General features: G+C 42.6%; 1 long non-coding RNA gene across 2 annotated transcripts in view; it reads left to right on the forward strand.

The window, feature by feature from the left end:
• The window catches only part of LOC127589954 (uncharacterized), an 85,390-nt gene extending 69,149 nt beyond the window's left edge, over positions 1 to 16,241 (forward strand). For both annotated transcript variants that reach the window (XR_007959525.1, XR_007959526.1), the window contains exon 3: positions 14,373 to 16,241. This is a non-coding gene — a long non-coding RNA (uncharacterized LOC127589954). The remainder of the gene's footprint in view (positions 1 to 14,372) is intronic.
• The last annotated feature ends 6,406 nt before the right edge of the window (positions 16,242 to 22,647 follow it).

Here is a 22,647-nt window from a genome sequence, read left to right on the forward strand (position 1 = left end):
CCATTTTGGCCACCAGGAGGCAGTATAATACAGACACAGAGGCACACACAAAAGTCAGTGTCACGTCTGACTCAGTAAGATGTAGTATTAGTAATTCTTCACAGAGGATAAAGAAGATACTGTATGTCTGTGATTACTGCTGTACACTCAGTCTGCATTCGTCGCTTGACATTTTGTGTTCAAATGTCAGTGAAAGGGCACATGTAGACAAGGAACCATTCACACTCATGTTCACATGGAAGATTCATTTTCTGTCCTGGAGGGTACACTCTCAAGAGGGAAAAATTGTGTTTGTGTTGCAAAGGACCTTGGCAAACCATTCATACATAACACACACACACACACGTTTGGACAACTCTCTTGACTGTCTGGAGAGATTAAGAGATTAAAAAAAAAATCCCATGCGTATTCGTGTCTGTCAGATGATGTGGGCAACACGTGATGAGAATTTTAGGTTTCAGTTCATGCTTGCGTGTCAGTCACACATGTTTGGAATGTTCCCACAGCCGTTTTTTTAACATTCATAAAAATTTGAGCTATGACGACAATTTGCCATTCATAGGAACAAACCAGAAGTACAGGTCTTTGATTCAGCAGCTCAAGGACTTTAGAAGTAAAGATCTGTATCTTTTTTATGTGAAGTAGCTCTTTCATTCAAGTAAATGCCACCTCTCCAGGTCATGCAGCGCATTATTAAAAAAAAGAAGGTGCTAAATAATTATGAAGATTATATAAATGGGTTGAGTAAGTGGGAGGCGCTGAGGTGGATGAAGGATTAGGTTACAGTGACCCCTTGTGTTGGATAGTTAGAACTGCAGCATTTGCAGGCATGGCCTTGATGTTGCGTCATGTCACTTTCGACTTAGCTTAACCTGTAGGGTCACCTCGAGGGAAGAGGGGAGGTTGCTGGTGCCGATCCCAGCTGACTTCGGGCAGAAGGCAGACCGCCCTGAATTGGTCGCCAGCTAGTCGCAGGGCCCACAAGATGTCAAATTGTAAAGAAATGTTGGACCTCACAATATTTGCTTCTTTGGCACCTGCCAACCGCTCGCCAAAGCCTGAGCGTGGCCAATTAGTGTCCGTCATGTTTGGTGGTGGTGCAGACAATTTGTATTACAAAGGCTCCATCTCATGCATGGGTGGCCGTCCGCCCGCTTGAACCAATAGACTGTGGACACAATGGGCCATTTATGGATGAGTAATACTGATAAACACGGGCATCAAGTGACCACCCCCGCCTCTGCACCTGCTATATTGCAAATATTTTTTAATTCCGCACATGTTGATGTCCATTGTTAAATGCTCTCTTTGTCTTTGCAAATACTGTAATATAAAGTTTGAAATTACTGGATGATCTATGCTAATATCTGTTTGGCGTTTGACTTTGTATGTTAGCGTTAAGCTTAGCAGAGTTTCATTTGATGAACTTATATGTTGACTTGATTTAAATATGCAACGTTGAATTCTTTATTGTTTTAGGGGTCAGTTTAAGAATAATGGTCATGCAATGTTTAATTCTTTGTTGTTTTTTAAGGTCAGTTAAAGAGTAATGGTTATGTGGCGTTTCACTTCAAATGTTAGCATTAAGCTTGCAGAGTTTCGTTTGATGAGCTTATACGTTGTCTTGATGTTTAAAGATGCAATGTTAAGGTTATATTAGGGTCAGTTTACCAGGAATGATCAGCCTTTTTCATTCCTGCTTTATGAAAAAAGCAGCTTCAAGCATGCATGCTGTGACCCTTGTTTGGAGCGAGTTTAGTTTTCGTTTCTTCAATGTTTGTAATTGGAACATGCACTACGAATCATCTCATTACGTAAACAGCCCGAATGGGCCGCATACACAAATCACATCGGGGTCTGGTTGAAAGTTTATGTTTTTTTGCGTTTTTTTTTTTTTTTTTTTTGTGTACACAAGATTGGGACGACTTGGTTGATCTGCTTCCCTCTGGCCCTGACAACACCGTTTCAGTTGTGTCTCGTACTTTCCGTTCTATATTTGACTGTAACACATAAACAATACAAAATATTGATGTTCACTTTCCGTAATGTACTGAAACAGCTGGACAGGTCCCTTCAAAAGGTTATAGAAGGTCAAATTAAGTCCACCTGTAGAGTTTTGAAAACATTTTAGGTGCATCCTGAAATGTTACGCAACACGCTAAACGTAGTAATGCAGTGTGTTAGATATCCAAGTTTTCATTTCCATTTCCACTTCGCACGATGGAAAATAATCGTCACGGTAAGCTACGGCTTCAGATGGCAGAGGCGAATCCCCACATATTGTGCATTTCTTTGTTTGCCACCGATTGTCGTGTTCCATCTCGCCAGCAGACTGTGACGCTCGCTCCCAAAAGGTCAAGCAATCGCCATAATCTGCCATTACAGGTCATCTAGCGAATGATTTGGATTTCAATCCGATGAGAACATTTTCCATTTCATGCGTGGAGTGCATGCCAAGGATAAGTTACAATTCCAGGTTGACACTTATTCCAAAATATTCTGCCTTGTTTGTGTGTGAGCGTTGAGTAATTCTGCCCGATTTGCGTTCTTTGTATTTGTGCCCTGTGCGTGACGTTGTTTCAAATGGAACGTTGAACTAAATAAAAGTTGGATTGGAAATATGTCATCTCTTTCTAAAGTCTCTCAAAGTGGAGAGAAAAGTCTTTCATTGGGGATGAAAGCAGAATTCCTGATGTCCATTTTAAGATGATAACATTTGTCGTGACTCTTCACCTTTTTTCATCCTCATGTTTTCATTATTTCTATTTTCTTAAGTTATTTTGTTCTTGTTTTGTTTTGTTTTTTGTAAGCATTTTTTTTTAATTATTTGATTTTGTTCAATTTTTTTTGCAGGATTTTTTGGGGACAATTTTAATTTTCTGCGTGGAGCTATTGCACTTTCTTACTTTTCATTAGTCTCATCACTTTTTCAGCAATTAACTATTCTGCATTTCTCAACCATTCATGTGTTCCCCAAATGACCAATTGTCCAAAAAACAAAACCAAAAAATAGAATTAGTTTATAATGAGGCATTCCGAATTCAAAACTGCGAAACTCATTCAAATCACCTTTGAAACTACTGTACCGTATTCCCCAAATTCAACAATAAATTTCGAGACACATTCGACCTTATTGTCTTCTCCACTGATATTCATTGATCGATTCAACCCAATTCAACGTCAAAGTATTGACCTCATTGTGCAAATTATCGCCATTAGAAAAATGCACAATTCGCTCAAATAAAAATCCTACACTAAAATATTTGGGGCATATTTTCCACACGTCTTGACCAAATGAGTCTATTCCAACTTGAACAACATGTCTACCGAATTGAGAACATTGTGGGGATTCTGCCCATGCGCAATATTCTTGCGTTTTTTAAAAGGGACGTTTGCAGTGATGGCCCACACAAAAAAAAAATGTAACCCAATTATTGTGACACCTTTGCTGTTGCACCTGCTGAGGCAGCTAAAACGCTTCCCAATCTACTGGTGATACATGTCACACGTTTTGGGGTTTTTCAGCTTCCAGGAAGTTGCCTCGGCATGCGATTCCCCTCAGATGTCTTGGTAACATGGCGACCTCCAATTCAGGGTGGGCGGTTGCGGCGGGGTCGGGGAGTCTCACGGTTTCTGACCCCCAACGGGTTTAATTAATTGATGAAATGGTGTGTACACCGAGTCTGTGTGCTGTGGTTGAACTGCTGAGGTCAGCCAAAAGATAATTTCATCGTCCATTAAATCAGAGCAATTAGTTGGCACACGCGCATGTATGCGTGTGTCTGTGTGTGTGTGTGTGTGTGTTTGCGCGCGCGCGTGCGTGTGTGTGTGTGTGTGTGTGTGTGTGTGTGTGTGTGTGTATGTGAGAGAGAGAGAGAGAGAGAGCGAGAGAGAGAGAGAGAGAGAGAGAGAGAGAGACGCTGCAGGTGGCCCCTGTGCATAGCCTTTTTCCGAATAGGGATTTTTCATGTTCCCGTTGTAAACACTAGAGGGCACTGATAGATCTTATATGAACGGAGATTGCAGGAGTAGCTTCTACGTGCATATTTACTGATTTTCGATTCCGTGTACCTTGTACAGTGGGTATAAAAAGGCTATAAATGCCTTTTCAAGTGCCAAAATTTTTTGAACAATACACAACTGATAGCAAGATGAACAGTTGAGAACTTATTTCCATCAGTGTGACTTAACTTGAGTTTGGATGTGACTGGCTCACTCTGAGCACAGCCTCAGTTATAAGTGGGTGTGCACGCCCGTGTCTTAATTGCGTTGTACAGATTTGTAGGTTACACAAATGCTGGAAGACCGTTTTAAAATGAATTATATTGGTCACATTTTTGGGGTGAAGAGGTGCAGGGTTCGATTCCGGCTCTGGCATTTCTTTGTGGAGCTTCATGGCAGGTAAGTGGAAATTGACCCTTGGTGTGATTGGGAGCATGAGCGGTTGTTCGTTTCTGTGTGCCCTGCGATTGGCTGGCAAACAGTTCAGGGTGTCCCCCGCCTACTGCCCGAAGACGGCTGGGAGAGGCTCCAGCCCCCGACAACCCTGCTGACGATAAGCGGATTAGAAAATGGATGGATGATGGATGGATTCATGTTCCAGTGCAGGCAAGGGTGCTCAGAGATGTTTAATTGAGGGAGATCGTTCAATCTAATGGCGATCGAAAGCTCTTTTCACATTTCTCCAGCTCACTTTACTTCTGCAGTTTATGGACACTCACAATACATAATACAAGCATGAAGAATCAAAGTGACTGAATGAAAAAATTAAGTAAAATAATTCAGCATGTGTGCTTAAAATAAAAAAAAAACACTAATTAAGATGACTTCGAAGGGAGTGTTTTTTTCCGTTTTGACGTGACGTTCGCAATGCCTGAGGGCACTTTGAGGTCAAATTTGTAAATTGGGTCACTTTATTTCGCTTGCTTGAATATACTTTGCTAAATTCCCTTTTGTTTTCTGTGTCCATAATTACTTAGCCTCTTTTTTGAAGATCCATGCAAGCAAGTCTTCTTTTCGTACCTTTAAGCGGTGATGTTGTTCGATCTTGACAAGTGAGGATAGGTGTTCAATTCTATTTTCAAAAGGGTGTGTAAATGTGTTTAACATGTGCGTGAGAGATACAATTGCAAAAATAATATATAAATGCTCTCTCTATATCGTGAGTCTGGAATCTGTGACAAAGTGGGCAGTTCACTGTATAGAAGGCTGGGCGAGTGTGATTCCCTTGTTGCTTTCTTCTGAGCGAAAACACACCGAATCTTCCCCACACACAAAGGAGCCCATTTTTCATCAAGAAGCTGATGTACTATTGGCTCCTTAAATTGCCTCTCCTTTTTCATTTAGTCCATGCGCTCGGTTCCACTCCTGCTCTTTCCCAAGCGTGCGGCGGAGCTTGCAGGCAGATCGATGGCACGTAGGATGCAGAAGGGAGGAAGAGAAAGAAGGAGGGGAGGGGCAAGGGGAGGAGTTCCTGTGCTTCTACCCAGTTTGACAAACGAAAACCAATCAAAGCTTCAAATGTCATGAACAGATGCAATAAGGGCGTTCACTTGCCAAGTGTTTATGACTATCCGCTGCCAGTGTGGAGGCTGGTGATGGCCGTCCACTCCTTGGCCCGTCACCTTGACAGAAGTCGGTCGCCGTGCAGCCAAAAGGTATTTAGGCAAAAACCAATCATTCCATCCCGGGGGTCCGACCTGCAATTTTTTACCTTCCACTCGAGGCGACGTACAGTTCATGTGAACAAGTCAAGTTCAAGCGCTCGTGATATTTGACACGCGCGATATTTTGGTGTGTCCTTGGAGGCCGCACAGTGTTCCTGTCGACTCGAGTCTCCGCTGCCGGTAGCAAAACTACCTGATTTCGGACTTGGTGTCTCATTTATCACATGTGAAGGCATTTTGGGACAGCACACTCAGGGAAGGAAATGTTCAAATATGACATAGGCAACTGTGCGAACTACCAGGCTAACAATTTTATAAAGTTATTCAGTCATGTGGCCTGTTTTTTTCCATTTTATGTTTCTGATCGTAGCCTAAAAAGGATTTATTTTTTTATTTTTTTAATGTGAGTAACTTTAAAATAAAATGAATTGATAAGCACATTTACAGGGAGCCTTGAGCTCTGCATATGCAAGTGACAAAAAAAAAAAAATCAACTGACCAGACACAGTTGTTGATTGGTTGCTGCCTTCTGAGGTTTTGTGCGCGCACGAAGGCAAGCTGGAGGTTATTCAGACAGCCGAGACACATCACGAGAAGTTTAAGAACATGGTGAGCAGTCATCGGCTTCATTTGTTGCTAGGCTGTGAGCATGTGGGAGGAGACACGCAGGTACTTGCTTGTGTGTTCTTCCATTGACTGATCAGGCGGTTCCGCCTTTTAGAACCAAATGAAACAGAATGAGCCAGTAGTGCTCCATTGCATCGCATTAATGGAACACGTTATTGCACCATTTCTAAAAAGCGAGGCACACAGTGTGTCCTCTGGCTTCCACAGTGAAGGTTAATGATGCAGTGATAATTACCAGTGCTGTTCGATACCACCGATTTCCTTTCCAATCCGATACTGAGTAAAATTCAAATTGGTATCGGCGACACCGACTCGATATTGATACTTCATACAAATGCACCTCATGTGTTGAAGAAAGTGTATTTCAAATTGAAGATTCAAAAAGAATATAAATAACGGATTTGCCATATTGCGGCACGTTGTCTGACGGGTTACCACATCGGCCTCACAGTGCAGAGGTGCAGGGTTCGATTCCGGCTGCGGCCTTCCGGTGTGGAGTTAAAAACAGTTTCTCAAGTTTACATGCGAATGTAAAAGTGAAATACAGCTGAGCGGTACTGCCTTTTTTATTATTTTTCTTCCGTGTATTCGATTACAGCACATTTTGAGGCCCTTCGGCAAAAAGCAACAATTGAACTTTTCTGTCATTCGCGTTGGCGCCCGCAGCATGCGTTCACATGTCAAGGAAACGACAAAATGGAGCGCTCCTCGCTAACAACAAGCGTTGGTATTTTTGACGTTGCTACGTGACAGCTCCCCATCCGCTGATTAAAACTTTGAGCAGTTCAAGTTCTTTATGGAGCGTGAGTACAAAGTCATCCTATATAAATTGCGAGTGGCTCCATGTTTGCTTTCTGCTTAATGAGCACTCTGGTGGGAGGTGATGCTGAAACTTTTTTTTTTTTTGCTCTGGCAGTTGCTTTCAAAATGCTTAGTTTGCCCAAAGTTTGGTTACTCAATTTGCATGATTTCTCTTTTACGCTTTCACCTGAGCACGAACCTATTATTTTAGAAACAGTTGCAAAGTCTAAGCAGCTCTGTCTGATACTCTGTCTGATTCGTCAAGATTAGTACAAAAGCCTGTATGTCAAAATATGGTCAATTTCACATTTTTTTCCCAAATGAATACTTTTGATCTGACTGTATATTTACATGTACGTACACCTTTAAGTTTAAAAAACTTTTTTGGGTGGTGGGGGGCTTTTAGACTTTTATGTATAATCAGCTTCACCATCAGCACTCTGCCGTAGCCGTTGCGGCATTATGTTTTTTTTTTTCAAATCCGACCTGGGGTTCTTACATATGTGGATATAAATCAGATATATGTATGCGGCATCTTTTTTTTCGACATCTCCATCATGCGGCGTCACCTATAGTAGACATCTCCTGGAAATGAAGGGATCTCAGTGTGGGGCCAGATCTGGCCTGCAACATGTGGCCCACGAAAGCAAATCAAGCATGTCAAGTTCCATGATGCTTGTTAAAGTCTGAACCAAAATTTCACATTGTCATATGTAATCCACAATGTCATTATTCTTGACTTCTGATTTTAAAATTAGTTTGTCAATTTGTTGTTTGAGGTGATTAAACATTTAGATGGTTTCCCAAAATTCATAATAGCCCTCCAAGGCAAACCATAACTAACTTAGCTTGTAGCCAACGTGTGCACATTTTGAGCATGACGTCTCTGATCCACTGGTTAAAGGACACTTTGATTCTCTCCTCTTTCATCTCAAACTGCTTCAAACAACAAAGCGTGTGATGGAAAAGTGGTTAGGACTGCACGACTGTCCGTGTTTTATGTTATGTGTTGTGTTTATTATTTTACTTTATGTTAACTGTTTTGTAAAGCGCTTTGTTACAGCTGCCGCTGTTGTGAAAGCGCTATATAAATCAGCATGTATTGTATTGTATTGTATTGTACAATATGCCCCACGACAAAAATGATTTCGACACCCCTGTCCTATAAAATAATAAAAAGATGAGCCCATTTTTTTTTTTTGGTGCTGGTTACTCGATGTCGCACATAGTGCACATGCGCACTATGTACAATAAATAGTACATTGAACACAATTGAAACCAGGAGAAGTCATTGTTATGGATTTATAGGTCGCCTTACATCAGAGACAATATTGGCAAATGCGCTGTGAATGACAAAAAGACATCAATGTCAATTTTGACAGAAACATATATCGTCCACTCTGTATCTGTTTCCCATCAGCCAGTGGCGACCATCAATCCAAGAGAATGACCCACACAAATGGATTAGAAAGAGGATGCGGTCCCACGTGGCGGAAGGAAGAACGAATCCCCATTCCACACAACAACTTTGTCCTTGTGCGCCTTTCTGATAGAGCCATAAATATGTCCAGACGTCAAACACTCCGTGATGATGGTCGCGCTCCGCTTCGCGGCCGTCATTCATCCACGCCAAAGCTTACATAGGACCACCATTCGAGTATACAACCTGGGGGAAAAAATGAGGAGACGCACACACACACGCACGCAAACAACGCTGGACTTTTTTCGAGGACATTTTTAATTGCTCAAAATGACAATGTTGTAGATTGGTGGATAGACTCCACCCATTCTCGTCATCCCTGTTCCTTGTGTCAGCCAATCAGTTCCCTCCAGCCACTCGTGTCTTGTCCAGGTGTGCCTCGTTGTCTTGTCCATTTTGTTGTACTTAGTTCTCTGTTTTCTTTCAGTCCGTCTAGGAGAATTGCGGTTGTATTTGCTGTCACACGTCAGGTAACTTTAGTCCTGTTGTGGTGAGTGTTTTGTGACCTCTTTGCATTGTATTTGTTGGGATTTTTTTCATTTGAGTAATTTTGCGATTTTTTTAAAATTAACCCTTTCAGGGACAGCGATAACTACAGTGGACAGCGTATTATGTTTTGAGGTTACAGGATGCATGAGAGGGTTAAGAAATACTTTCTGGAGATTGTTCCTACTCTCCTGCTTCGCCAGTTTAAGGTGCGCCCTTTATCTCGACAGCCCAAATTTCTGTGACAAATGCAGCACCAACACTGGTTTGTTTGGGGCGGGGGGGTTTCCAAGCAAACATTATGATCACCATATGCGACCTGCTGGATCGAAAAAAAAAATTGCAGGAAAGTTGTTGAAAATATCAAAAAATTGCCTTTGTGGTGCAAGATAAATTACGCTAAGTATGAGTTACGCCGTTGCTAGAAGGTGGCGACGAACGCCACAACATCCGTCCAGCATCGCGCTTCTCACTTACAATTGGCAAGATTTAAAAAAAAAAAAAGTACAGTGCACTCCGCTTAATAGAACACCGGTTAATAGAGTAATCCGCTTAATAGAGCAAAAGGCTCTGGAACAGATTTGCCTAATGCAATTTCCTATAAAGATACTCCGCTTAGTAGAACAGATCTCCGCTTAATAGAACAGGCCGTAAGCAATGAACATTGTAAACTAGTGGTTTTCGAAGTGTAGCTATCGCGATACTGTACCACTATCGCGAGAAAACGCGGTAGTTCTAGCCGTATACAGTAACAGGTAGCGCGCGTCACTCCACACATAGACACACGCACGTCACAATGGCTTCAACTTCATTCAAGAGACGAGAGAGAGACGAAGTGTAGCCATCGCGATACTGTACCACTATCGCGAGAAAACGCGGTAGTTCTAGCCGTATACAGTAACAGGTAGCACGCGTCACTCCACACATAGACACACGCACGTCACAATGGCTTCAACTTCATTCAAGAGACGAGGGCTATCACCTGCGGATAAGAAGGACATACTCAGACGATACGATGCATTGCCGGATTCTCAGAAGGTACGCCCGCGGTTTCCAGGACTTCCCTCTTATCCAGCGCATTGAGAGGGAAGTCAACCGCAAAATTACGGACTCCTGTTTCCAGACAAAAGTAACGATTTTTTTCTCGTGATTTGAGATGTTTGACTGAAGTTGATTAAAGTTGTTGTTTTGTTGTTTGATTAAAGATATGGACGTCCACAGTCGAAATATCTCTTCTAACTCGTCAGCAGGGGTTTTTCTGCGTGCATAACGTGGTCGTCGACGTGTCTGATGGTGTACCTAATAAAGTGTCTCCGGTTAATAGAAACCCCGCTTAGTAGAACAGAAGCGCTTCGGCCCAATGGTGTTCTATTAAGCGGAGTGCACTGTACAAGTTTTGGCCACAATCACGGAACAAATTAAACCGTAAGTCAAGGTCGCACTGCATGTTGTAACAATTCCTTTCAGGCTCTTCACTTTCACTCACGGTCGAAGTATTGCTCAGCTATTGTGGGGCTTAGCAACCCTCATCACAGCTCTACACAGGAAGTTAACAGTTAAAAAAAAACACACTTTGTTCATTCTTTTAACACTCTCAAACAAATACAGACACGTCTCTGTCTGACAACTTGGCTTCTTCTCTTATGCCGTTCGACTCCAGAGGTGTTCAAAGACAACCTCAGAAAAATGTAAATGAACAACTTCAATGACACGAAGAAAATCAAAAATAATGCACCAATACTGAAACTCCAGCGAGGAAATCACAAAGTAAATTCTATGAGGGGTGTTTGTGAACACATAAGAAAGGAATAAATATCATAGACGATTCGGAAATAGTCCAGTCTCCGACATTTCTAACTTGGGTCACCGAGGTCATGCTTTGTGCAGAATGCAAGCTAGAGGTTATCCTTGCGTGGGTGTTATGTTTGGAGTGTTTTTTTCCCGCTTCTCTTGATCTGTTCCGAATAAAAATGGAGTTTTACCAGATAAGCTAACCGTTAGCCCCATTTATTTTATCACTGTGTCAAAGCCCGCTTCCTATCCAGGGCATTTGAGTGTCAGGCCAAATGCTTGCCACAATGCTAATTTTGGCTTGCACTTGAAAACAGCAACAAAAATCCACAAAAAAAAAAAAGTAAATTAAGATATAGGTGTAAATCGCATGTGAGCAAAGACTACCGTCGCTACCATATGTGCGGGAGTGCACGTTGACTTAAACACACGAAAAGAAAAATAACCTTTCCACCTTTGTCGACCACGTGGAATGAATTTAATTGGCCTTTGGCACTGTGAGGCCTTCCAACAGACCTTTGACCCAACATGGGAGTTTAAGTGCTGCTTTGCAGAAACCCTCTTGAGGGCTCTCTCACTATCTGACCGAAGTCAGCTCGCTCCAAACATGAGACCTGCCTTCTACGGGCATAAATATGCCGTTCATGAATATTCAGCGCCTGCCGCCCTCCTTGAGGGCCTCGGCAGCCTACTTGAAGCAAACCAAAAATGTGAACATTTTCTTACATCCAGTGTGTGCATTCTGTCCAATATTCGCGTCAATTATTTTCTTATGCAATACAACCAACCTCATTAGCTTGGAAAGGTTGAAGTTGCAATGACAAGTTTCGGTTTGATGGTCTCTTTAGTTGTCACGTCAACATTAATTGCCGCTTGTACGATTTTGTAAGATCAAATATGAGAATCATGTCAAATATTCTGCCAAAGATTTTTTTAATTTGGATGGACCCTGTCAGTCAGCTATTCATTTGTTTACTTTGAAGCTTGTCCGAGTATTATACTTGATCACCTTGTCACATATCACCTCCTTGCCCCCGGACAATAAGAGGGGAACGTCATTATTTTTTTGCACTTCTACACCTACACAGCCCCTTAAAAAAAAAAAAAAAAAAAAGATATATGACAAGGGACCTTGTTTATTGCTTTTGAGAGATTACTTGGGCAGGAGGCGAGGAGATGAACTTTACTGGCTTTTCCAATTAACAAAAAGCTGATAGGCTGCACTTGGTTCCTTGCGTGACTCACCCATGCGTGCATGCGTACGTGTTCATTTGGATCCCGCACTTATTTTCCCCCTTAAACACAAACTCTTTCAAATCACACACAAGCGAACACATTCGGTTGCGATTTTGCTTTTCATTTCATGATTGAATCATTAGGAATACAAGCCGTTTTTCATGAGAATTTTAAACCGTTACGTAGGGTTTAAACGACTTGAATTTTTTTGGGGGTGAGGGGGTTGTAGTGAGGAAAGTCAAGTCGAAGCCGAATTATCGATGATGCCTGATGATATTTTTCAGCACGGCACAAGCAGTTATTTGAAAATAATATTTAAAATAGTCCAAAAACCTCCCAAAAGTGTACCATTTATCATTTACTTACTTCACTAGTTCTTTGTTCCATTAAACTCGATTTTGTGTGTGTGTGTGGGAGGGGGGGGGGGTTGTGTGTGTTCAATGATTGGCACGCCACAGGGATGCCGGCGTTCTTCTGGGGTTGAAAATGTGACCTACATCTGGGCAGAGTTTGGACAGGTCCCAACAGGCTGACTGTGTGACAGGATGCTGAAATGGGGAGGTGGGGTGGGAGGGGTCACTTTTCGACAAGGACAGTCAGGACAGCCAACTGTTGAGGAGTTGCGAGGCATCCGCTGCCAAATTATGCTCCTTGCGTCCATCTGTCCTCTTAGTCTTCAAAACGCATCACGCATAGAACACAAATGACAATCGGTCAGGGAATGAAAATGTAAAAAAAAAAAAAAATCATCCGGCATTGAAGGACATGCTCTAGAGCCGAAATGATGAAGTAAAAATCTTTGTTTTTACACCTTTATTGTCAGCTGCTCCACTTGGCCTTAATGCCAGTGGAACACCCAAAAATGAGAGAATAATTCCAATAGGGTGTTGCCTTTGAAATATGACGTTAATCCCTTCCGTGAACACTCCAAAGAAACTAAAACTAAAGAATATATGCTTTTGGGTATTGTGATATTGTATGTCTACATGTGTTGCAGCACTTGTTTTCCAATATCTGTTGTCACACAAATACCATTTGTTCTCCGGCCTTTGTTTTACTCGGTCTTTGAGCATTCACACACCAATAACAACCTCTAACTACTGATGCTCAAGTGCCGTCATCGCTCAGCTTGCTTTCCCCTCCTGTAGCCGCATGCTCAAGAAGAATAGAGAGAGAGGGAGACAGCATATCGAGAGGACCAATAATATGCGTCTCCGCGTATTTATCTCTGTTAGTGTCTAATCTACTTTCTTAGTGAGAACGGCAGCGGGCTCTCGATGAGGTCCAATAAATGTGATGAAATGTGACAGGGGTTCCAGGGTGGCAGCGTGGAACAGCTGCACACCTCCCCAAAAGCAGTAATTACTTTTCATCCTCAGAGCTACCTGCCCTCTGATTACTTACCTGGGAGAAATTTCTAATTGATGCAGCAAATTGGGAAACGCACTCGCTGGGGTTCCGCACCAAGCCGGCACGTTCTGACAAGATAATTGCGGGGGGGAAATGCGGGCTTTAAAATTTCCATGACCGTTGTGCCGATAAAAGGGCAAGTAATATCATCACTGGGAAGTGAAAGAACAACGGATGGAAACAGATTATCATTGTCCTGTGTACATTACTTAGTCACTTATGGCAATTTATTTCTTAAATCATCTTGGGGGCGGTCCGGTGGTCGCCTGGTTTGTGCGTCGGCCTCACAGTGCGAAGGTGCAGGGTTCGATTCCGGCTTTGGCCTTCCTGTGTTGAGTTTGCATGTTCTCCTCGTGCCTGCGTGGGTTTTCTCTGGGTATTCCGGTTTCCTCCCACATTTCCAATGGACCACTTTAAATTGTCCCAAGGTATGAGTGTGAATGTGGATGGTTGTTCGTCTCTGTGTGCCCTGCGATTGGCTGGTAACCGGTTCAGAGTGTCCCCCGCCTACAGCCTGAAGACGGCTGGGATAAGCTCCAGCACGCACCGCGATCCTTGTGAGGATAAGCGGGTCAGAAAATGGATGGGTGGATGGATTCATCTTGGTGTGAGAGTATCTTTTTTTTTTACAAGATGTGGACTATAATATTCCCAGCAAGGCTATCGCTAAACATGCCCCCGAGGTGTTTAAATATCTACTGAATTTATTTTTTCTGAAGACAAGCTCAAACCATCCATGGTGAATCACTGTTCATATTACATGGTTGGGTCTGGTGTTTCAACCGCATGTACAGAGAGCGATGCTGACTGACCACATGGCAGGAGATGTCGGACATTTTTTTTAACATGGCCTTCTTCATTCACTCCATTAACAGCTCCTCCTCATAATCGATGTGACAAGTCAAGATGAATCGCTTCATTTATCTGCTGATCGTTAATTCAAGATGATGCAATGTTGCCATCTACTGGGATATGTAAGTCATTACAGTTGTTTACCAACCATGAATTTCATCGACAATCTGTACAAAAATCCTCTTTCAATGCCTATCCCTTTGAAAAACTTATTTGACCTAAATATTCATGGGTGGCAGCAAACGGCTGGATTCCACTTGATGAATTTAAACATCCATGGCAGGGAATGAGGTTATAAAACCAGTTTATTTGACATTTGCTTTTACGCTCTTTATGTTTTCATATTTGTATTTTACAGTAGAGAGCGATTTTCTCTTTATGAAAAATGTAAACAAAACAAGTGGTGATTTGGAAAGTCTCTGAACTGATATATGGCATTTTAATTCATGTCCAGGAAGAAAATGCAATTTTATATGAGTAAATTGATAAAATGATATTGGTCATACAACATGTTAAACTCGTAAGTCAAGTCCCACATGTGTCAGGAATATCTCGTACAACCACTTTCCAAGGTTCTACATTCTCAGGACACTCAGGACAGAGCTATTTACATGATTTACTGTAACTGCAAGCACCAAAAAGCGAAGATGAACATGAACGAGGGGGAAAAAAATGGATGTCCCAACATCCGTCACCTCGCATCACGGCCGTTACATCAGCGTCTTGGAGCGTTTGACCCCTCGCTGCTCCCTCTGTCCCACTGACTGCACAGTAGCCCCGGAGGGAGACGAAGGGGTCAGTTTGGCTACCGCGGAGGTCTTGTCTCTCTAGCCTCGCTTCTTTGTCTCCCTTCAGCCCTAAAATGTAAGCGCCACAGCCGGCCGGCTGCTCCAGGCAGTTACCCAGCTGAGAGGCAGCCAGTGGAAAAGGAAGAAAATAAGAGAAGGGACAGAACGCCCTGATGTGAGCAAAAGACGGATGACGTTTACTCAAGCAACGAACAAGCTGGGCTACACAGGCAGAGAGTTCAAACAGAGCTGAAGAGACAGAGGTGACAACCAGAATCTAAATCGGTGGAGACAAAAGTCTAAAACGGGGGAAGGGAAACAGCGGTGGACTTTAGCTCACAACCCTAAAGGCCATCGTGGACCAGTCCTCCAAATGTCAGCACCACCCTGAGAGGGCAGCGAGACCCCCGATGGGAACACTGGAAAAACAGATACCAACTGACAGTGGACAGCCCAGTTGGCACTCATGCACATCCTCTCGCACTCAATTTCATCGACCTCACTAGTTGTGTTACCATGACTGAACCCTAACCCACTTGGCTCACAGGCAACGAGAGTCTTCCCCCACAGACCATTGCGCCACAACGTCATAGTTCTTCCTGGGAGCAGAAAATGGAGCCCAACACGTTATTTAACCAAGGCATCAACACCTGTTCTTTTGTGTCTCCAGCAGGTGGCAGTGGAGGGCATTCCCTCCCATTGTGCGCACCTGCTGCCAATTTGGTCATCAAGTTACGCAAGTATTTAAGGACTGCCAAGATTCCATGTCTCTGTCAGATTATTGACCTGGTTGCTGCTCTTGCTCAAGTGTTGTTTTCTAGACCTTTTGATCTCGTCATTGTCGTTTTTGCTCTCTAAACTCTCGCCTTAGAATTATTTGTTATTTTGTCTTTGATCTTGCTCGTGTTTTCGTTTTGCGAAATTGGCATTTCATCTATCTCTGATTTTCTATTTCCTTGCCTTTACAAGCGCTTTTTTGCTCATGTATTGTATTTCCTTTGTTTTGGTTTTTTGGTTTTTTTTTTTTGTTTTTTTTTTTACCAGCGATTTCTGTTTGTACTTTCTCGGCGCACTTTTGTTATTAACTAAATATTTTTTGTACAGCTTTTGTTTATGTCAACGTTTGTGGGATCCGATCGCCATGCAGTTTGCTTCCGAACTGTCAAAATCAATCTGATTTATGCTCCTCACCTAGAGGTTCCGCTTGATCAAGTTGAATTCCTCTTCTAGAGGAACCTGGGGGGTGGGGGGGACAAAACGAAACCTCTTTGGGGAATATCTAATCTGTAACCCATCAAGGTTTTGTCCAGGACACCAAATTTTTCTAGGTATGAGTGCTGTCAAAGAGAGAGGACAAGACAGATGAGCCAGAGACCAAGAAGCAAAACAAGAGATTACAATTAAAAAAAAATTTAAATCAAAGACAGCGAGAACAAAGCATAATTTCCCCGCCCGTGGTGAGAGACCGACAGAGGAATTAAAGCCAGAGGGAGAAGGACAAACAAGAGTAGGCGAGCGGGAAAGAGCAATCTGATTAATTGAGACAGAGTCAACTGACCGCAAGTCATTAAGCTGCCACTGGGGCTGAGCGCCAGTCACTAGACATTCTCCTCACTAGGCGCTCGGGTCCGGCGCGCTCAGGCTCGTATCATCCCTGCATCACCTCGTTGCTTCTTTCACACACACGCTGATACCGGGGTGGGATTCTTCCCCGACAGGATGCTTTGCTCGGAGGGGGTTTGGCTTTGCGGCTTCATTAGGTATCCCCCCTCGCAGGTTTATCGTCTGGGATGGCTGCTCTAAGTGCGAGATGACAAATGATAGTCTCACCACACCGGGAGAAATGGAACACTGCAGGCTTGTGAGGTAGATTTGAGCTTGTTCGGGTTTGGGAGTCGTCTCGTCTCTGTAGTAGGTCTGTGCTGAAAAAAAAAAAGAAAAAAAGAAAAAGTTCAGTTTAGCTTGAAATGGTCCAATAAATACGCCTGAATTCAGTGTCCCCTTCGCTGGTAATTGTCAAGCAGTACAATTCATTATTGCCACATTTCTGAAGATTTAACATAATCTGATCGGCTAATAAAATGATGATGTATATCCACCGGTTAGAAATTGAATGCACTTGAATAGGCAAGGTTTGGTTTCCAGACCAAAACAATGAAATCTCACCAGTCTGAGTTTTGTGTTAAGATCAATCTGACGGGATGGTGTGAAGACAGTGTGTAGCATGAGCTCATGCACACCTAATTGAGCCAATTTGAATATCCGTCACTCACAGGCAAGGAGCTACGCTACATGGAGATGAGCAACTCTTTGAAGAAAAAAAAAACTTCACTAAAGCCAAGAGCACTCGGTGTGAGGGCCAGGTCAAGCTCATTTCAACCTCTTCATTCTGCATTTGCACAAGATGGGTACCGAATAAAATGGGTCCCGTTTCTTCTATTTGATGTCATGAATTGGTCATTTGCGGTCATAAACGTCTTGCTAATCGTTTGTGATGGACTAATTTGAGCAGACTTAAAAACAGTCTTTGTCAATTTGGGTCAAGTTCTTTCAATAAATATTTGCATTACAAATATGAATGGGAAAAAAAAGAGGAGCTCAGTTCAACTTTGGAAATTACTTGGGAGTGTCAGCCAAGAGCCTCATTATTATGAGGGACAGTTCAAGGGAAGTCCGAGCTAAGCTTGACGATAAGATGAAGTTTTAAGCCTTCACATAAATGCAGACCCCCCATTGACCGACTCTAATAGATTGTTCCTCTGCCGAAGCTTCCTGTTTTGCTCTCAGAGGCGCTATGCTGATGTTCTTGGACTTGTAGTAAGGCACTATGAGTTCGTTCAGGGTCCCCCTTATTTTTGAATCTTAAAGATCGTCCTTAGTAATTTTCAAGGGAAAAGAAGATAGGATAATCTTTATTCGTCTTGTGGTGTGAGGTCTGTTAAGAGGAGGGGTTGAGATGCTACAGCTAAGCCACCAGTCATTCAACATGTTTTCAGTTCATGTTTTGTACATTAAGAGAACAATTTTCTCTCTTGAAATGATGTTAAGAGAGAAACTTGTGGACTACAGACGTAGCTCTAAATCTTTTTACAACTGGAATATTAATGAGTTTTTTTTTTTAAAGAAATAGCTAACATGTTAAAAGTCAGTATGCGTTAGCTAATGTTAGCATGCCTGCTCAGAGGTTTAAACCCTCAACAACAACTTTTCTTCTTTTGCCCGCATCACACCAAACCTTACATGCTCTGACCTTTTCCCATTCTTGCAAATCAAATCATACAACCTGCTGATGCAACACCTGACTCGTCTCCCGAGGGCCTTTACACACCTACCGCGCTCACACCTCCTACTTACGCGCCTCCGCTCCAACAGGTAATGATCCGCTCTCGTCTGGTGTCATCATCTTGTGGAAAACCTTACCCACGGTCCTTAAACTGACTGAAGTGCAAACTGAGCTCGAACCAGTCGTGTTGTATGCTGAGATTTGCCGTGCTTGTGTGTGTCCTGTTGATTTGTGGCCCGCACCTGCTGCGATGATCCGCTCAAGCGGCGATGACACATCGCTCTCAATTCCGCCGTCGCTGACTTCCGCTGTCATCCCTTTGCATCGAATAAGCCATTTGATAAGCAGCCTCCTGCGCTGCTTATGGATCACTGGCCTGCGAGTACACAGCTTTCATGACTGCACATCACTGTTGATTTTACAAGTCTCATGTCACGAGATAAAACAAAAAAACTAAGAAAAAGATTGAAGATGAAATTTAAATGGCTTTTGAGATTACTGATTTCGGGTTGTCCATCTTGGGAGTTTTTTGAGATTCAAGCTGTCATTTGGAGAAAAAAAAATCTCTTTGACTTGCAAACAAATCTTCCGGATAGGAGCGCTGTATGCTGACAGTGACGTCAACTCACGTCACAACAAGCCTGCTGAGCATCCATCCATCCATCCATTTTCTGATCCACTTTTTCCTCACAAGTGTCGCGGGGCGTGCTGGAGCCCCACCCAGCTGTCTTCGCGCAGTATCCAGGTGACACATTGAACCGGTTGCCAGCCAATCGCAGGGCACATAGAGACGAACAAACATCCACACTCACACATAGGGACAATTTTTGAGTGTCCAATCAGACTGCCATGCATGTTTTTGGAATGTGGGAGGAACCCGGAGTACCCAGAGAAAACCCACGCAGGCACGGGGAGAACATGCAAACTCCACACAAGATGGCCGGAGCTGGAATCGAACCCGGTACCTCTGCACTATGAGGTCAACGCGCTGACCACTCGAACGCCAGGCCTACCGAACCCTTCTCCCCAAAAAGGCTTCAAGCTGTTTAATGGCACACCCACTTCAAATTTACTGACAAACTCAACATGAACCGAAGAGAATTACACAGCTAACTAGCTTAATGCTAACACTCACACAATTACATAGACGGGCAAACAATTCCAAGCCTTTAAGCAACGGATATAGGAGGCGCAACACAGGTAGACAGACAGTATAACGATACTTACATGCATTTATTCTTTATCCTCTGCAAAAAAAATTACTAACACTACTGCAGGTTACTCAGTTTCAGTAGTTCTAAAGGACATACCCCTTGAAGCAACATATTGACAACACACTGAAACGTAAATGTAGACAGATAATGAAACAGTACTCGGTCTTATATTTATCCACTGAAAATAATGTTTATTATTACTGTCGTACTGATGAGGTGAGAGGAGTTGAAACATCATAATCACATCATTCTGTAGTGCTCTGGACATCTCAAGGTATCACTGTTGAGTAAAACGCATTAAATCCTGTACTTAAGGGAATTCTACTTATGTATTTGTTTGCAGTTGTTAACCATGGCTGCGTGTGTTGGTGTGTTATTAAAGCGTATGCATCAAAGTCTGGTCCAACCTTTTTTGTTGTTGTTGCCATGCCATGTAGTCGCATTCCAGCGTGCTTTCTCTTTCCATGTGTCCGCTTTTTGTCCTCGGCTGCACCTCAGCTGGGGATCTAGTTACTGGCTAATGCCCCCCTCCAGCCCAGCTATCCACTGGGGGACAACGTGACCTAGCTATGCTACGCCATGAGTGTGAGTCATTCTCTCCATCTACATCCCAAGTGTGTGTGTGTGTGTGTGTGTGTGGGGGGGGGGGGGGCGGGGGGGGTGTCACAGTGCGAGCTGTGGGTGACATTTACTTTGTCTTCCCAATGCAGCTTTGCCTGCGTTGCTTGCACAGGTACAAAGAATGTGAATTCCCCCATAGTTAAACAAGCTTGTGAAATACTAAAGTTAAAGTTGAAGCTGGGTCGGGTCCAAATTAAGACAGCAGCAAAGTTTGGTGAAAAGACACAAGATGTGTCCTGCGGTTTTTGTTTTTGTTTTTTTTGCCTCTCTGTGTTGGTCCTTTTTTCATTGCTTCAATTTCTTATACACCTGATCTAAGAAGTGATGCCCTGGAGGACATAAATCGTTGTTGACCTTGAGCTATAGAAGCAGAGACCTCCTACTTTATGTAGGAACGAAAATGGAGCGCTGCAGCAAAATGGACCCTGTGAATTGTGACACTGCAGTGACCTGAGAGAAGGCACATGAAAAGTGGAAACTACAGTATAACATTTTGTGTTTGTTTTTGTTATTATTTCCCAGCTCTCCATTTCCAAATATTACAATAACGTACCTTAGGCTTGTACATATAACATTATTCAATAATGCCTTACTGCTATTTGCACACAACTAACTAGCTTAATGCTAACACATCCAAATGTAATATTTGCTGTTGTTTCTAGCTGTCTATTTCTACACACCCCAAAATGCTTTTTTTTTTTTTAATGACATGTGAAATGGGTTTCTGGTGTAAAAATAAATAGCGCAGCTACCTCGGATGAGCCACACGCTTTATTCCTGAATCCGGTGACAAACGACGCTGTTAGACTGAACAGAATAACGTTACGCTGGCGTCATCGTGTCACTCGGCTTCAGCTCTGACAGCTCAGTGTCAGTTGAAGCTCATGTTCGACAATAGCATGCCTCATTGAATCACTGAAGTGCACTTAAGAGCCGTGGATGCTTCATGAATGGGAAGAGGATAATGTGTATAAACCTTGTCTACTGGGGGGGGAATTCAGCAAACAACAGATTCCTGCACTGCAGCTAGCATGCGCTAATCCAGCAAGGTCTGTCGAACTCTTTGTATGAAGTCCTTTTCCATTTACAACGATATTAAAATATTCCTCTCATCTTTTATGATACTCGACAGTGCAACGTATTCACCAGACCTTTGACGGGTCGAATGTATAAAATGCGGTATTAAAATCCCAGTGTGCATTCCGATGAATAAATGGCGTCATTGGTATTCAAACGTCAAAGTGTGTTTCTCCCCCCTCAAAGGGCTGCGCACAGCAATCAACTCACCTCTCCTTTATGTAGTTAATAGAAAGATAAGAAGCACAGAGGGAGAAATATGTGATTAAAAAAAAATAGAAAAAGTAAGCTGTGGAGATCAGCACTTTCATGAAGTATGGACTTGGAATTTTAACCAATTTATTTTGCTATTAACTAGACATGAATGCTTGTATTTATTGACAGAAAATATTACACCACCAAAAAAATAAAATAAAATAAAAACCCCAAACAAAAAAATCTTAGCACTCCTGGACCACCGTTAATGGCTAAACTTAAAATACTGTAACGTAGTCAGCCAAAGTGTAGAGGTTGTATTTCTACAAACATGTCTCAAAGATGAAATACAAATGTATTGGACTTAAAAGTTAAATACAACTGAAATGCAGGGGCGTGCAGAGGTGTTGGAGTAGGAATGTATTTCTTCTTTCAAATTTATTTTTGCTTCTGATCTACAGTATATTACAGAGTGATGTAAATTTTTGGGGTGAGTTTGTTTTCTTTTACATTTTTTTCCTTTTTTTAAGGGGGGCATGAACCAGGAAGTAAAAGACACAAACAGGAAGTAGGGTCATATAGGTGACACATGTGTCAGGAAGAAAAGCCGATTATAATTACAGGACATGGTGCCGTGTGAAAATGTTACCAGGTTGCAAGAATCTTCTCTTACCTCGGATGGCTGATTTGTCGAATTTTGTCAGAGGAAAATCTATCTGGGAAGGATTACCTGCTTGGGTTTGGAATGTTTCAACATAAGAGGTAAGCAAAAGAGCATCTGAAATTGTTTGACAACACTCCCTTACTTGCTTAACTTCTTGCTGCTTGGTGGACATCTTGTCTTCTCGATTCAACACATTTTTTCATGTGAAAGGCTCTTTTGATTCATATGATTCATAAATCAGGGTTATTTGGAGCCTATATATGAGCTATGTATTGGTTCAGTGGTGAACATCAAACCGCGGGTGTTTGCTGGCTACTTCAAGCTTGAAAAAGATGTCACATGGGCTCTTGAGGGGCGGGGGTGGAGTCTCATCTTTATGTACTTTGTTTTACCTTGGCTCAGAGGTAGAGAATGTGGCCTACCTGTTAAGATAATTCAAAAGCCGGTTTTGGTCAT

Source organism: Hippocampus zosterae, chromosome 17 (assembly GCF_025434085.1).
Source record: "Hippocampus zosterae strain Florida chromosome 17, ASM2543408v3, whole genome shotgun sequence".
Classification (NCBI taxonomy): Eukaryota; Metazoa; Chordata; class Actinopteri; order Syngnathiformes; family Syngnathidae; genus Hippocampus; species Hippocampus zosterae.